This window comes from Jaculus jaculus, chromosome 17, assembly GCF_020740685.1.
Source record: "Jaculus jaculus isolate mJacJac1 chromosome 17, mJacJac1.mat.Y.cur, whole genome shotgun sequence".
In the NCBI taxonomy this organism is placed as follows: Eukaryota; Metazoa; Chordata; class Mammalia; order Rodentia; family Dipodidae; genus Jaculus; species Jaculus jaculus.
Genome location: NC_059118.1, coordinates 66399756 through 66414298, shown reverse-complemented (window position 1 = coordinate 66414298; position 14543 = coordinate 66399756).

Sequence of the window (14543 nt, the reverse complement as noted above, 5' to 3'; positions counted from 1 at the left end):
CCTTCCAGTTTAGCTCATCCAGATCACAGATTTCAGAATGTCCAGCCCTGGCCACATGTCTCCATGCACTTGAGTAGAACATTGTGGCAACAGGAACCCCGAGACGGAGGAAAGAGGAAGTCTATTGACCCTGGATTTCCTCTTTTCTCCTTTTGTTCTCATATCCTACCTTTAAAATATATTTTTTTTTATTTATTTGTGGGAAAGAAAGACAGAGGCAAAGAAAGAGAGAAAGAGGAAGGGAGAAAGACAGAGAATGGGTGCACCAGGGCCTCTAAACATAGCAAACAAACTCCGGATGCACGTGTCACTTTGTGCATCTGGCTTTACATAGGTACTGGGGAACTGAACCCTGGTTGTTAGGCTTGGCAGGCAAGCACCTTAACCACCAAGCAATCTCTCCAGCCCCCTTATATCCTACCTTTACTGGGAGCAATTTTTTTGTTCCCATGGTCTACAATTTTTGAAGTTAAACATTTAGTTTCTATTTTCTTTTGTTGTTACCGTATTTACATGTGTTTATAAATCATATATTAAATGAAGCCAGAAGCTTTCACCATGTTCATCTTAGTTCTCCACAAGGCTAGAACAGGAATCCCCATTCCACCTTCTTTGTTGTTGTCTGGTACTAAAATTTCAGTCTTTAACATTTCCAGAGGGAGTAAAAATAATTTTTGAAATATTTTATTCATTTATTTGAGAGACAGAGAGAGAGGCAGGGAGAGTGCGTATGTGCACGCCGGGGCCTCCCCCACCACAAACGAAGTGGGAGCAGACTGTGACACTCAAGCGCCCTGCCCACAGTGACACATTTCCTCCGTAAGTCCCCATGTCCCAAAGGTTCCACAACCTTCTCAGAGTCCAGCAACTGGGGATTCGGTGCTCAAACCCATGAGGCTGCGGAAGCATTTATCTTCAAACCCTACCACGCCAACATCCAAGTAAATGTGCCAGCAGGTCACTTTGTGGATTCATTCTTCTTCTTGATAAAATGAATCCTTAGTAGTTCTTTCAGCAAGAAAATGGTTGGTCCTTCAATCTCTTAGAATTTAATCATCTGATAATGTCTTATTTCACCATTTTGTCTTCTTCAGTGAACTTACTAGTTTGAGAAACCTAAAGGCTTTTTTGGTGTACGCACACACACACACACACACACACACGTACGTAGACAGACGTATACATGCCACATGCACATTGGGTGTCCCACCATCCACCCACTTTCCTTGATACCGGGGGGGGGGGGGTCAGTGTGCCTCAGCTGTTCTCCTGCCTCTGTCCCACCCACCCAGTACTGGGATGGCCCGCAGGCGGGGCCGGCTCACCTGTAACCCATGCACAGCCTTTCCACGGGAGCTGGGAGGTGAGCTGAGGTCCTCCTACTTGTTTCAGAGGCACCCAGTGTTACCCATTGGCATCTCACTAGCCCATACGTTTTCAATTATTCTCTTACAATTTGAAGGTGTGATGGTTCTCTTCAACTTTTTTATTTTTGATGTGCATCATTGTTAATACGAAATCTGTCGTTTTCTTCAGTATTTTTTCTCTCAATAATTTTTCTTCACTATTTTTGAGCTATTGCTTTCTTTGGCTTTCCATAAATTCATCTATATTACCTCATCTGTGAGTTTGTCTTCCTTAGAATTTGACAGTTTTCAATACAAAGAATGCTGTCTTCAGTTCTAAAATCCAATAATTTTTTTCTTATTTTACATTGCTTTCCCTATTTACTCACACTTCTCCTCCTAGAATTCTTGTGTAGATCAGCATTTCCATTCTTTCCCCCATGTCTATGTTTCCATACTTCACTTCTGGTCACAAATGTGCACTTTTTTATGGTTCCTTTCTGGCTAATTGATTCTCTCTTCAGTCTCATTTAAGTTCAACCTATCTGTGAAAGATTATTGTTTTAACAAACATACTTTTTAAAAAAAATTTCTACTTGACTAACTTTCAAGAATCCAGTGTTATTTTTCTTTTCAGTGAGGTCCTATTCTTGCATTACATATTCTATTCCATCCTTGTTTAAAAGTCATTTTTCCACCAAAGGTCAGCCTGCTCTCCTCAGCCAGCCTTGGAATTGTTTGACTTCATCTCTCCTGGGAATCACTCTCGCAAAGGTTCCATATGGACCCTGGAATGCTAAGGGCTTCCTGGGGAAATCTTTCTCTATGGCCTTCGCAACTATTTCAGAGCTAGAAATGGTTTTCTGTTCAAGATTCTGACTCTGCATAGGTAGTGCTAATAGTGTTGGCCACATATAACACTCAGCAGAAGTGTGACATCCAGTTTCTCGCAATTGATTTGATTTCCGCCCACAGCCCAGGAGCTCTAGTTGCATTGTAAGTCACAGACAGAATTTATAGTCTTGATTCGCATACAGAATACTATTTCTCCTGCTCCAGGCTTCATGGAAAAGCCTCATTACAGATGCTCCTAAAATTTTGACTCTTATCCCGACAATTGAAATCTGAATTCCTGAGAGATATTTCCAGTCTAGTTCCCTTCATGTGTCATCTAATGTCTTGCTTCCAGCCTTCAAATCTCAAGGAAAACTCTATGGAGCCGGAAGGGAGACTTCCTGCTGCTGTTTGTTCTGCTGCCTTCACTCTGAATTCGAGGAACCGCGTCTTTCTTAGAACTCACTTGGGCTGCCTTGAAAAGGATTTAAAGCCTCAGGCTGTTGGTGGCTTGGGAGTGACATAAAGCAGATTTGAGGAGGAAACAAGTACTATTATATTAGGTCACTTTTCTCATCCTTTTTATCACTGTGCTATGAACTATGGCTTTGGGGCCAAATATCTATCAAACAAGTTATTAAAAAACCACTCTGATGCTCTCTTCACATTTTATGCTCTTTAAAATATGCTTTATATGTGCATAATATACTCTGTACCATTGCAACTCTAAGCTATTAAAAACTAAAGCTGGAGGTAATTACAGGAGAAATGACTGGGTATGTAGTTAACTGCACAGAGCTGAGCTGCTGAGCAGGAAAGAGAGGCAGCACAGATCAGTTAACATAAGAATGTTTAAAAGAATGACAGATTAGCAAAGGAACAGGCTCAGATGCATCCTGTGGTGCTGGACTTGCAGGAGGCATCAGTATGAACTCGTGGGCTTTGGCTTGTTCAAGTGAGGCTCTCTAGCCCAGACTGACCCAACTCACTCTGTCATCCCAGGCTGGTTTCACACTCACACCAATCCTTCTACCTCAGCCTTCTGGGTGCTGGGGTTGAAGGTGTGCACCACCACACCTGGATCACATGGGTTTTGAACATAAAGACAGATAGGAAGTAAAGAAATCTGATGTGTGTATGCATTGATATATATGTATATCCAAGAGGTCAATATTGGATGTCTTCCTCCATGATTTTCTACCTTTATTCTTTGATACAGGTTTTCTCACGGAACCTAGAACTCTCTGATTTAGCTATGCTAGCTGGCAGACCTCAGGGATTCCCTGTCTCCATCTCCCCAGCTCTGAGACAACAGACATGTGCCATCACACTTATTATTTTATGTAAGTCCTGGGAATCTGAAGTCAGGTCCTCACTTTATCCAATGAGCTACTGGCCCAGCCCTCAGACTATTAACTGTTAAATAAGAAAGAGGAGCAGGTCCCATAGACTTCGCATACCTTCCCAGCAGTGCCTCTCCAGTGGAGGTGAAGTGAGAGAGTGCTGGAGACCTGTCAGTGATGGCGCACCAACGGTCCTTTACAGAATAACTCCAACGATGGTTTCAGATGTGGGCGAGAGGTCTGAGTGGTGTTAGAACTGCCACACCAACAGCTCTCAAATCTCGTGTTCTTGTCCATATTAGCAAAGAATTGAAAACATGGACTCAGAGAAGGGTAAATTGCGAGAGTTATTTTAGGGAGAGTGAAGACAAGAAAGAAAGCAAAGCAGGGATGGTCCCAAACCAAAAGAAGTTCTCCCTCCCCCCAGCCTGGCTAGGAAGGGGGAGGAACTCAGGAGAATCACTCTTAAGGAGGGGCAAGACTGTCTCCAGGGAGGAAGCCTCTAGGGAAGGGGAGAAGGGAGAAGGGGGAAGGGCTTCATGCACATATTTCAGGTCCATTTATATGAACCAGACATCGTCATCAGGCTCAGGTGTGTAGGAAGAGACCTGACTGGCTAGCAGTTCCAGGAGGAACACTGACTTAGGAAGGGCCCACCTGTAGGGGATAAGCCCTCAAAACCAAGGAAGAAACAGGAAGCCCGTACTGTTGTTGAGGAAGGAGTAGGAGGGTGTTGCTTGCAGCCATCTTGAATGAGACTACATCGGACGTGAGTTCGAGTCCTGCCGTGCAGGCAAGGGGCACCCGTGTTCCTGTGGGCCCGTCCGTAGGTAACCACCTGTCGGGAGAAACCTTCCCACTCCTGATCCGTATCAATTCTAGTCTTTAATTTCAAAAGCACACACTGGGCTGAGATTCATTAAGCAGGTTCTGTATGCCGGGCCTTGAACTAAATAAGGATACAGTGGAACGTTAACAATGCCCTGGCTTTCACAAAACTTAGTCCTTTGGAGAAGTTAACATTAAACACTTAATTACACCATCAATTTTAGGTGTGAAAAGGACTAGAGGACCTGTGTTATTAGGTTGGCCGTAGTGGTGCATGCCACTAGCACTGGGAAGCTGAGGCAGGAGGATAGTTTGAGGCCAGCCTGGGCTACACAGCAAGACCCAGCCGTCCCCCAAAAAACTGTGATACGTGATACATAAAATGTACAGTCTCTGCTTCCAGTTCCTGAACAGAACTTCAAATCTCTAGCAACCCTCTGACAGTGAGAGTGCCTTTGCTTTGCTAATGAGCAGCTCCTGGGTCAGGACGGAGGCTCATAACCGAAGCACCTCCAGCAAGGCCAGTCCATGGCCGACGGGGCCCGGACAGCGCGTTCAGTGATTCAGCAATCACGGCCATGCGTGAAACCCCAGTACAACCTCCCCGAGCTCAGGCTCAGGGGAGCCTCGAGGCCGGGAACACGCGCTGGGCCCAGTGCGTGAAGACGAGCCGTACCTGACCAGAGGACAAACAAAGGCAGGCAGAGCCAGCGCTGCGTGGGGTTCGGGTTATGGGGGGGCTATGGACGGAAGAACATCTTGGGCAAAATCAAGACTTGTGGGCTCCTGTGATTTGAGTCAGAGACGTCAGGCTGACAAGGGCTTGGTTTACCTCAAACCAATCTCAGAGCCATCGGTCCACCGTGGTTTTGCCGGAGTAAGTGGCGCACAAGCAAGGTCACTCAGCGGTCATCATGGCCGCGTCCGCTCAAGATGGCCGCAGGCGGCGGGGCTGGCGCCCAACCCGGCTCCGTGAGGAGAAGCACCGCCGCCCGGCCCCACCCTGTGCGGGGACCAGGGACTCTTCATGGCATGTCCCTCGTCAGCACCCCTAACTGTCCAACCTCCGTGATGGCCATAGCACTCTCTCAGTGCCTGCGAGTCATTTCACTGAAGTAATAAACGTGAAGAGGGGTCGCGGGAACCCCTACATTTGTAGCTTCATCCGATAGAAGTACAAATGGCCTGGGACCCCCAAGGCACAGCTGGCATCTGAATCTTGGGTCTGTATTAACTTCAAGTGCATAGTATGAGAATTGAACCGCATGACCCCCCAGCTGATCTGAGCACTGGCATCAGAAAAGAAAACCAGTCAACATAAAAGTGACTCTTGGGAGAGATGGCTTAGTGGTTAAGACATTTGCCTGCAAAGCCAAGGGACCCAGGTTCGATTCCCCAGGACCCACGTAAGCCAGATGCACAAGGTGGTGCACGTGTCTGGAGTTGATGAAAGGCCTGGTGCACCCGTTCTCTCTCTCCCTCTTTCTCTCTCTCTCTCAAATAAAATATTTTTTAAAAAGAGTGACTCTTCTTTAGAGGAAATAATGAAATAATTTCATTTTTAAAATGTTTTATTGGCAATAATTTCATACATATACATAATGTACTTTGATCATAATCCCCTCCCATCACTTTCTTTAGTTCCCCTTCCACTGAACCCTACTTCTTTCCCACTTGTCTCTCTTCTATTCTGTGTCTTATTGTTTTTCCCTCCTCCCTCGTCCATGCTGACATGTTGATGGGCCCAATATTGTGCAGGTAACCACAGATGCTGTGAATGCTATAGCACTGTGAGTCTGTCCAGAAGACAGCATTCCAAAGCACTTCTCCCCCTCCTTTGGCTCTTATTTTCTTCCTGCCACCTCTTTTGCAGAGGTCTCTGAGCCTTGAACAAGTGACATTTGGGTGCCCAGGACTAAAACATATTTTATTTTGAGTCAAATATGGGTGGCTCCAGGAACATAGATTAAAATGAGCCAGAATGGTGAACTTGTACAGTGACAGAATAGAGAAAATCATAAATGAGTCCTCTGCCAATGTATCAGTGCAAACAACTGGCAGTGAGGCTGTAGCAAGAGGGTCAGACCTCCTCTGTAGGTACTGGTCTTCTCCTGTAGCGTCCTCAGCTTTAGGATCGGAGGAACCAGAGGGCTGCTACGCTTAACGACGCGTTCTGAGACGTTTATCTGTCAGCCATGAGGATGTCAGGCCACACACAGAAGTTGAGCCAACTATTTAAAGGGCACTGGAAGGCCCAGATAATCTTGATTGCAGACCTGCAGCTTCCCCGCTTCCTACAGCCGTGATCTGCTGTGACTGCCACACTGTCTGCGCCGCCTTTGCCGGGCTCAGCGTCTTCACGGAAGCTCAGCTTGGAGTGTGGGGGGGCGCCCTGATGGAGGGCTCTGCGGAAGGGGAGAGCTGGCATCTCTACCGAGACTCGTGACGCCTGCTTCCACGCTCTTAATCTCTGCTCTGCACTCGACTTTGCTCTTCAGATGGCTCACCTCCCCGGACCCAGTCTGTGCCCACCTTCCCTGGCCTGCCCTGGCTCCTCAGCCCCAAGCGAGGCTTCCAGCCTCCCCTCTTCTACCAAGACCTTCCCTATTTGCTTTACTCATTTGGTAGCCATGATTTGGACGTCATTTGCTGATGTGCCTGTTTTGTTCAAGGGCTGCTTGGATCAACGGATGCCTTCCAATATTGTAATGACAAGTAGGTGACAGCTGTACACATGGCCAAGGTATACTGAGAACTTGATTTGCACCACATCCTATTATAAACCCTTTCCACCATCTGTTTCCTTTAATCCACCGAGGAGGTCAGAGTATTCCTTGTCCTAGGTAATCCATTTTGGAAGCATCATGTGGCTGCATTTTGAGTGTAAGTGCAGAAGCAGGACCCTGCACCTTGTAAACGCCATTCCCTGCCCCGCACCAATCAGAAGACACCGACTGATAAGTAACTTATCTCTACAAGTGCCTCTTATAAACTTACCAAAATAAATTGGAAACATCTGAGCATACAGGCATATTAAAATTATATCAGAAAAAAAAAACAGGCCTGAGTACTTATTGAATACACCATACTTACAAAAATTATTTTAGGGCTGGAGAGATGGCTTAGCAGTTGAGGCACTTACCTAAAAAGCCAAACGACCCAGGTTCAATTCCCCAGGACCCACGTAAACCAGATGCACAAAGGGGCACATACATCTGAAGTTCATTTGCAGTGGCTGGAGGCCCTGGCATACCCATTCTTTTTCTCTGCCTATTTCTCTCTCTCTCAAATAAATAATAATAATAAAATATAAAAATTAGGGCTGGAGAGATGGCTTAGTGGTTAAGCACTTGCCTGTGAAGCCTAAGGACCCCGGTTCGAGGCTCAGTTCCCCAGGACCCACGTTAGCCAGATGCACAAGGGGGCACATGCATCTGGAGTTCGTTTGCAATGGCTGGAAGCCCTGGCGCGCCCATTCTCAATCTCTCTCTCTCTCTGTCACTCTCAAATAAATAAGTTAAAAATGAACACAAAATTTATTAAAAAAATAAAAATAAATAAAATATAAAAATTAAATTTTATTTTTAGAGTGAGAGAGAGACAGAGAGAGAATTGGTGTATTAAGGATTCAGCCACTGCAATTGAACTCCAGACACTTGTGCCACCTAGTGGGCATGCGTGGCCTCACCTTTGTGGCGTCTGGCTTATGTGGGATTTGGAGAGTCTAACATGGGTCCTTAGCTTTGCAGGCAAGAGTCTTAACCCCTAAGCCATCTCTCCAGCCCTAGTATACCATACTTAGAAGCAGAGTATAACGATGAAGGAACAATAGTCAGAAGTAAAAATAGGAACTAATAGAAGCAATAATTAGGAGTAGAAATGGGGCACTCACTCAGTAGTGACCAGATCACCATGGCCTCCTAAGGTGACAATCAGCAGCCAGGATAACTGAGAAAAAAATGGGTATAAGCACCCCAGCAAGAGCTCAGGAAATGGTCACTGAACTCAAAGAGGCAGACTCCCCATCTCTCTGTGTGTTGAAGCTGCTGTGAGGAGAAGCAAAAGCCCACAGGACCCCTTGGCAGCCGGGCATGGAGAGGGGCAAGGCCCGGACCCCACCGTGGCCGTCCATGGACCAAGTGAAGTGGCTTGTGAGTGTTAGGGCCAGGAGGCTAGGGTAGCTGAGAGGACAATGAAAAGGGAACTGGCTTAATTAACATGTGTGAAGAGTGAATGAAGTGTGTAAACTGAATCAACATCATCTGCCTCTTGACTCATGAGTTTAGCGCTCATGACAGACACCCTCACCTGGACCCCATGAAGGTCTGGACACGTAGCACTGAGATGGCAGTGGTCATGCCAGCCTGCTGTTGGAGCACGTGGTGCGCACAGAGTCCAGCAGGCGGAGAAATGCTGACCATGCTGGGGCTTCAGCTCTACTGGCCCCCACCGTTGACATGGCCTATGTGAACCGCCATCCACCAGTCCATCCGGTCATCATCTAGACCTGGTTCTGCATCTCACCTCTGCGGCCTCCACCATGCTCCTGTGCCATGCCTCCACATCTTGACACAACCCTGGGGCCCAGCTCAACCCTACGTCCTGTTCACCTGGCTCTGTGCCCTCAGCAGCTCTCCATGCGAGTTGGTTAGTATCTGACCACGGCAGTGACCGTCTGGGCATCTGCAGCAGCTCTCTGCCTCTGTCCCCACGGAGGCCTTGTTGAACTCTGCTGCAGCCCCTCTACGGCTTTTGTAGCCATTGTGCAGCCTACATATACAAATAGCTATAAGTACTGTGTATGGTGTCATCTGAGGGCTGGAGGGATGGCTTAGCGGTTAAGACATTTGCCTACAAAGCCAAAGGATCCAGGTTCAATTCCTCAGTATCCACGTTAGCCAGATGCACAAGTGGGTACAAGTGTCTGGAGTTCATTTGCAGTGGCTGGAGGCCCTGGCATGCCCATTCTCTCTCTCACTCTGTCTCCCTCTTTCTCTGTCAAATAAAAATAAAATACTTTAAATAAAGTGTGATCTGAGAGTTACTATTAGTAATTAAGATTAGAATAAAAGAATCTGTGTTTGCCAACAGCCAGCTGTCAAGGGAAATCAGGAGTGCTTTGCAATTTGCAGTCAACGGAACTGATGTAGCTTGTGAATTTAGTTATTCAATAAATCCTGACATTGTGTAAAGACACAGACATGTCTGCCCATGTTCTGGCATACAGCACACATGAAATCCACGCAATAAGCCTACGTGGTGGACACTGCATCCTCATTCCCATCAGAGAGCACTTAGTAGGTACATTAAGAGAGCAACATTGAGGGGTAAGGAAACCGAGGCAGGAGATGCTCACCACGTGACCAGGTCTCCACAGCTGTGGAAGGGGAAATTTTCTTGCTAGAAGCCCCTTCAGACATGGCACATGACAAAGGACTCTGCAGCTCGAAGTCATTCCGTGTCACCCTTCTGTGTCACTCTGATGGCACCGTTCTGCATGACGCAGGCTGTGAAAGTCTAAACTTTTTCTGAAGTGCCTCACCTGAAACCTACCAGCCCCTGCACATCACGAGAGCACTGGAGAAATAAGTAGAGTTACTGGCATAGCGATGAGGAGACTGGGAGGGACATTCAAGAACTTGTCCCCATGGTCACAGAACAAAACCGAAGACAACATGAGCTCTCGGGTTCGACAGGTTGCCGCAATCTTAGGTAAGGTCCGGAGTATCTGTCCTCTCAGAAGCCGTTGGCTTCGTCTAGAGACCTTTCCGGGAGGGTGTAGCATCCAGGTTTCTGCAGGCTTTGTGCCATTTCCTGGGTTTAGTCGAGAAATACAAAACCATTACTTTGGGGTTCTGTTACCCTGACTGCCTAGCTGATTCCTGTCTCCGATCACTTTGTACAGGAAAATAAACTCCTTTGACATCACACAGGTGACCAGCAGGGCTTGTGGAATGAGGATGCCACCAACCCCAGGGCCCCAGAGGCAGAACTGACAGATCTCTGGCTACAAGTCCAGGGGCTGGGCACTGGCTCTGCAGGAAGAGCCAGGCCAGAGTAGCCTGGAAATCAGAGCTGAGCTCAAGGTCAAGTGCTGAGAGCTCTCTCAGGCTGAGGGTACAAATTCACCACTGAGCACATTTTCCTCCTCTGAAGCTGGAAAGGAAGAAAAATGCCCAATTCATAAGGTTATTTTTAAATTTTTTTGTTTATTTGAGAGAGAAACAGGCAGAGAGAGAGAGAGAAATGGGCATGCCAGGACGTCTAGCCATAGCAAATGAACTCTAGATGCATATGCCACCATGTACATCTGGCTTACATGGATTCTAGGGGGTGGAGCCTGGGTCCTGTAGGTGTACAGAACACAGACTTAAAACATTCATTCTTGTTTCTCATAAGCCTGGAGGATTAATGAAGGGCAGCCAGGAAAAGAATGGAATCAGAGGGAACAGGGAACCTAAATGGCTCAGCCTGGGGCTTCCTGGGCCTGGAGTGTCCGCTGCCCCCAGTGGTACAAGTCCATGCCTGCCTCTGTTCTCCACAGTTCACCAAACTTTTCCAGGAAGGAGGCTGAAGGAGAGCATCTTTGGGGGGTGATTCAAGGGCTCCAAGTCTCAGTAGGAAGATACTCCACACGTTCTAAGGGCTCAGCTGCACCCCCGGGCAGGATGAAGAGCAGCTGGGCAGAGGGCCAGTGAGCTCACCTTCAGGTTCCTGTCCATCCATGTAGTCTTCTTACTTCAAAAGACAGAGAAAGAGCGCTGGAGGGAGTGCTTAGTGGTTAAGGCATTTGGCTGCAAAGCCAAAGGACCCAGGTTTGATTGCCCAGGACCCACGTTAGCCAGATGCACAGGGGCCGCACGTGTCTGGAGTTTGTTTGCAGTGGCTGGAAGCCCTGGCATGCCCATTCTCTCTCTCTCCCTCTATCTATCTGCCTCTTTCTCTCTGCCTGTCACTCTCAAGTAAATAAATAAATAACATTTTAAAAAAGACAGATAAAATTTCCAATCACAGCCTGTGTGTGCTTACGCGTGAGTGTGCTGTGCACACATCGGTTTGCAAATACCTGCATGTCTAAGCGTATGTCTATGTGCGTGATTGTGTCACCTGTGAAGTAGACTGTTTGCCTGTGATAGCGTGTATCTGTTGTATACCAATTTCTTCCCAATTGAAACATTCCGTCCTGGAAAGAGGCTCCTTAGAAAATTTCAAATTGAGGGCTGGAAATATGGCTCAGTGGTTAAAGAAATGTGCTTGCAAAGCCTGACAGCCCAGTTTGATTTTCTGGTACCCGCAGAAAACCACATGCACAAAATGGTGCATACTCTGTAGATTGTCTGCAATGGCAGGCACCCCGACATACCCATTCTCCCCGCCCACAAATAAATAAATAAACAAATAAATTCCCCTCCCTCCCCCCAAAAAACAAACCTCAGAAGCACAAAGAGGCAAGAAGTACCTGGTAAACGTGACTACGAGACCAGACTTCAGACAGCGCATGACATACTTTGGAGTCTAGCAGGAATCCGTGAGAAGCGGACCAAGCACAGGGTGTCACGGCTGGAAGCTGGCGTGGGTGGACTTGTTTCCGTGGGTTGCACGGTATCAACAGGAACGTGAGGGGTGGCCTGGGAGCGGACATGAGGGCAGCCAGAGTGAGATGGGCCCGGGTGAGGGTGCTGAGGGCGCTGGGGACCTGTGGGATGGCACGTGGAGGAGCGTGGGCCTGGCCTGCAAGATGCTGGTGTGCGCACAGAGATGGATCCTCACAGGTGGCGGGTCTGATCCCGGTGCGCACAGAGACAGATCCTCACAGGTGACGGGTCTGATCCAGGTGCGCACAGAGACAGATCCTCACAGGTGACGGGTCTGATCCAGGTGCGCTGGAGGAAGTAAGCAGTGTGCCTGGAAGGGATGAAGAAGTGGGGGGCCAGGAGAGAACGACAGCTCTGGTCGGGTGGGGAAGGGCAGCTGGGCACACAAGTCAGAGACCGTGGAGAGGCCGCTGGCATTCTGGTGGGCTATCACAGGGGTTCACATGGGTCTTGACACCACACTCCCTCTCCTGACTGCCCGCTTCTAATTTCATGCATTCCATGTGGTGGTGGGGAATTAGAGATGTGCTCTATGCCTGCTAATGACCACATTTCACCACAACGACGAAGATGTGCTCACGGAAACCTCACATGCAGTCCATGTGAGATCAGAACAGTCTGGTCCCGGGAGCCATTCCTTGGGGCCTGGAGACACTTCTCCTCCTGGTGTAGAAGGGATTGTTGAAATCTCTCTGGCATTCACAGAGAAAGCACTGGGTTGAGGGAAGGAGCCCCCGTGCCCAGGCAAGTGGCAAATCCTTAAGGAGATGGTGAGTCCTGCCTCTTGTGCCCACCAGGGTCTGGTGGCCTCTCATTTCTCTGGCAGACTCACAGCCAGCACCTGAGTCATTAGTCCAGCCCACGAGAGTCACCGAGGCTCAGCTGACACCTACAGCTAAGGAGTTACGGGGTCTTTTGTTCTGCCTGAATGAAGGAAGCAAGAATTCTTTGACAAAGGAAGGTGGCAGAGCAGATGGTACTTGTTTCTGGAAACAGTCCCACCAGGAGTTTGCCGAGGCAACAACCACCTGCCATGTACCTTTTGCTAAGGAACACGGTCTTGCCGCCTTGTCACTTCATAGGCTCACATGTTTGAACACTTGGTCCCTAGCTGGTGGTACTGTTTTGGGAACTGGGGCAAGGCCGCTGTGGCTGAGGGGTGTCACAGCTTCGCTTTCCATTGGTGATTCTATCCCTATTCTCTTCATTCACCTCAAGGGTTTCCAATAAATCCTTTGCCTGTCTATGACATATTTTCACTTTCTTACAGGAACATGAGAAACGAGTGACATAGTCACTTTTTTTATACTACAAACTTACTGAATCTTGTGGGTGTGAAAATTCTATGAAGACTCCAAAACCTATGTCAGTGATATCTCCAGTGGTATTGATCTAATTAATTCTCTCTATTCCAATTCCAGCCTTCATTCATAATTTGACATTTCCTATTTGTAGTGGAGGAATGCCCTGGCCAGCTATGACTCCTAAGTATTCTGAGGGCAGACCCTATTCATGATCGCTGTGTATTTTTCACTTAAATAAGCCTCATAAGAGAAAGCCATCACTTGTTTGTAAGACCAAGAGGGAAAGATTCATTCATCCCATCAGTAGCATTTGCCAAAGGTTCTTTTTGAGTAGGAAACTTGAGTAACTTAAATGATTTGATGGTCCAAAAGATCGCAATTGCACACTACTCTTCAGGAACCTATCATAAACGGCCTGGGCAGCAGCCAGTAATAAGCTTAGGCCACTGCTGGCAGGGTTCTCTTGGCTGCCAGAGCAACATGAACGATGTGGCACTGAGCAGAGAGAGAAGTAGGCATCTGGAGCAAAGTGTGTCAAGAGGGCACAATTTACACTCGAGCCTGAACCCCTGGCAGCTTTCTCAACTGACCACACGGGCTACAAGTCCAGGATTCTTTTAAACTCAATCAAGCCCCTTGCCACAGTTTTGCTGCTGCTGTTATTTCTTGCCAACACTTTGAAATGGGGAGATTTCACATAAAAAGTCATATTGAAAAGTAGGAGATCTGGCTGCCAGCGGCCTACTGGGATGGCAGAAGTGACCCCTGGTGTGCAGCACGCGTGCTCGGCATCCTCCAGGGGAATGCCAAGCGCCAGCACATGTACAGGAATATTCATATGTAAAATACATTTAGAAAACACATTCACCTGTACTTATGACTCTTTAATGTGCAGCCGTGACCAACTGGCTTAGAAGCTGAAGGCGTTCCAGACAAAGATGAAAGCTAGAGAATGGGCTATTTGGATAGCACAACGAACATGCCAACGTATGGCTCCGACTTTAGAGCCCACATTGGGCGCTGAGGGGAGATAGTAACGCTTCTTCAGAGAAGGCCGGGGGTAGTCCTGGGACAGCAAAGGGCGGGTGGAGGGGACTGCCATCAGCGGCCAAGGCGGACTAGAAGCACCTCTGCAGGACGTAGGCGACCGGGATGGTCTATGCATCAAGCATTGGAAGTTGATCAGAATGAACTCAATGTGTTGGCTGTAACCTCAACTGCTAGGGAAAGCTCTATCCTTTGCACAGATCTGAATTTGAGGCCCAGTCAGGTTTTTTTTTTTTTTTTTTCTCC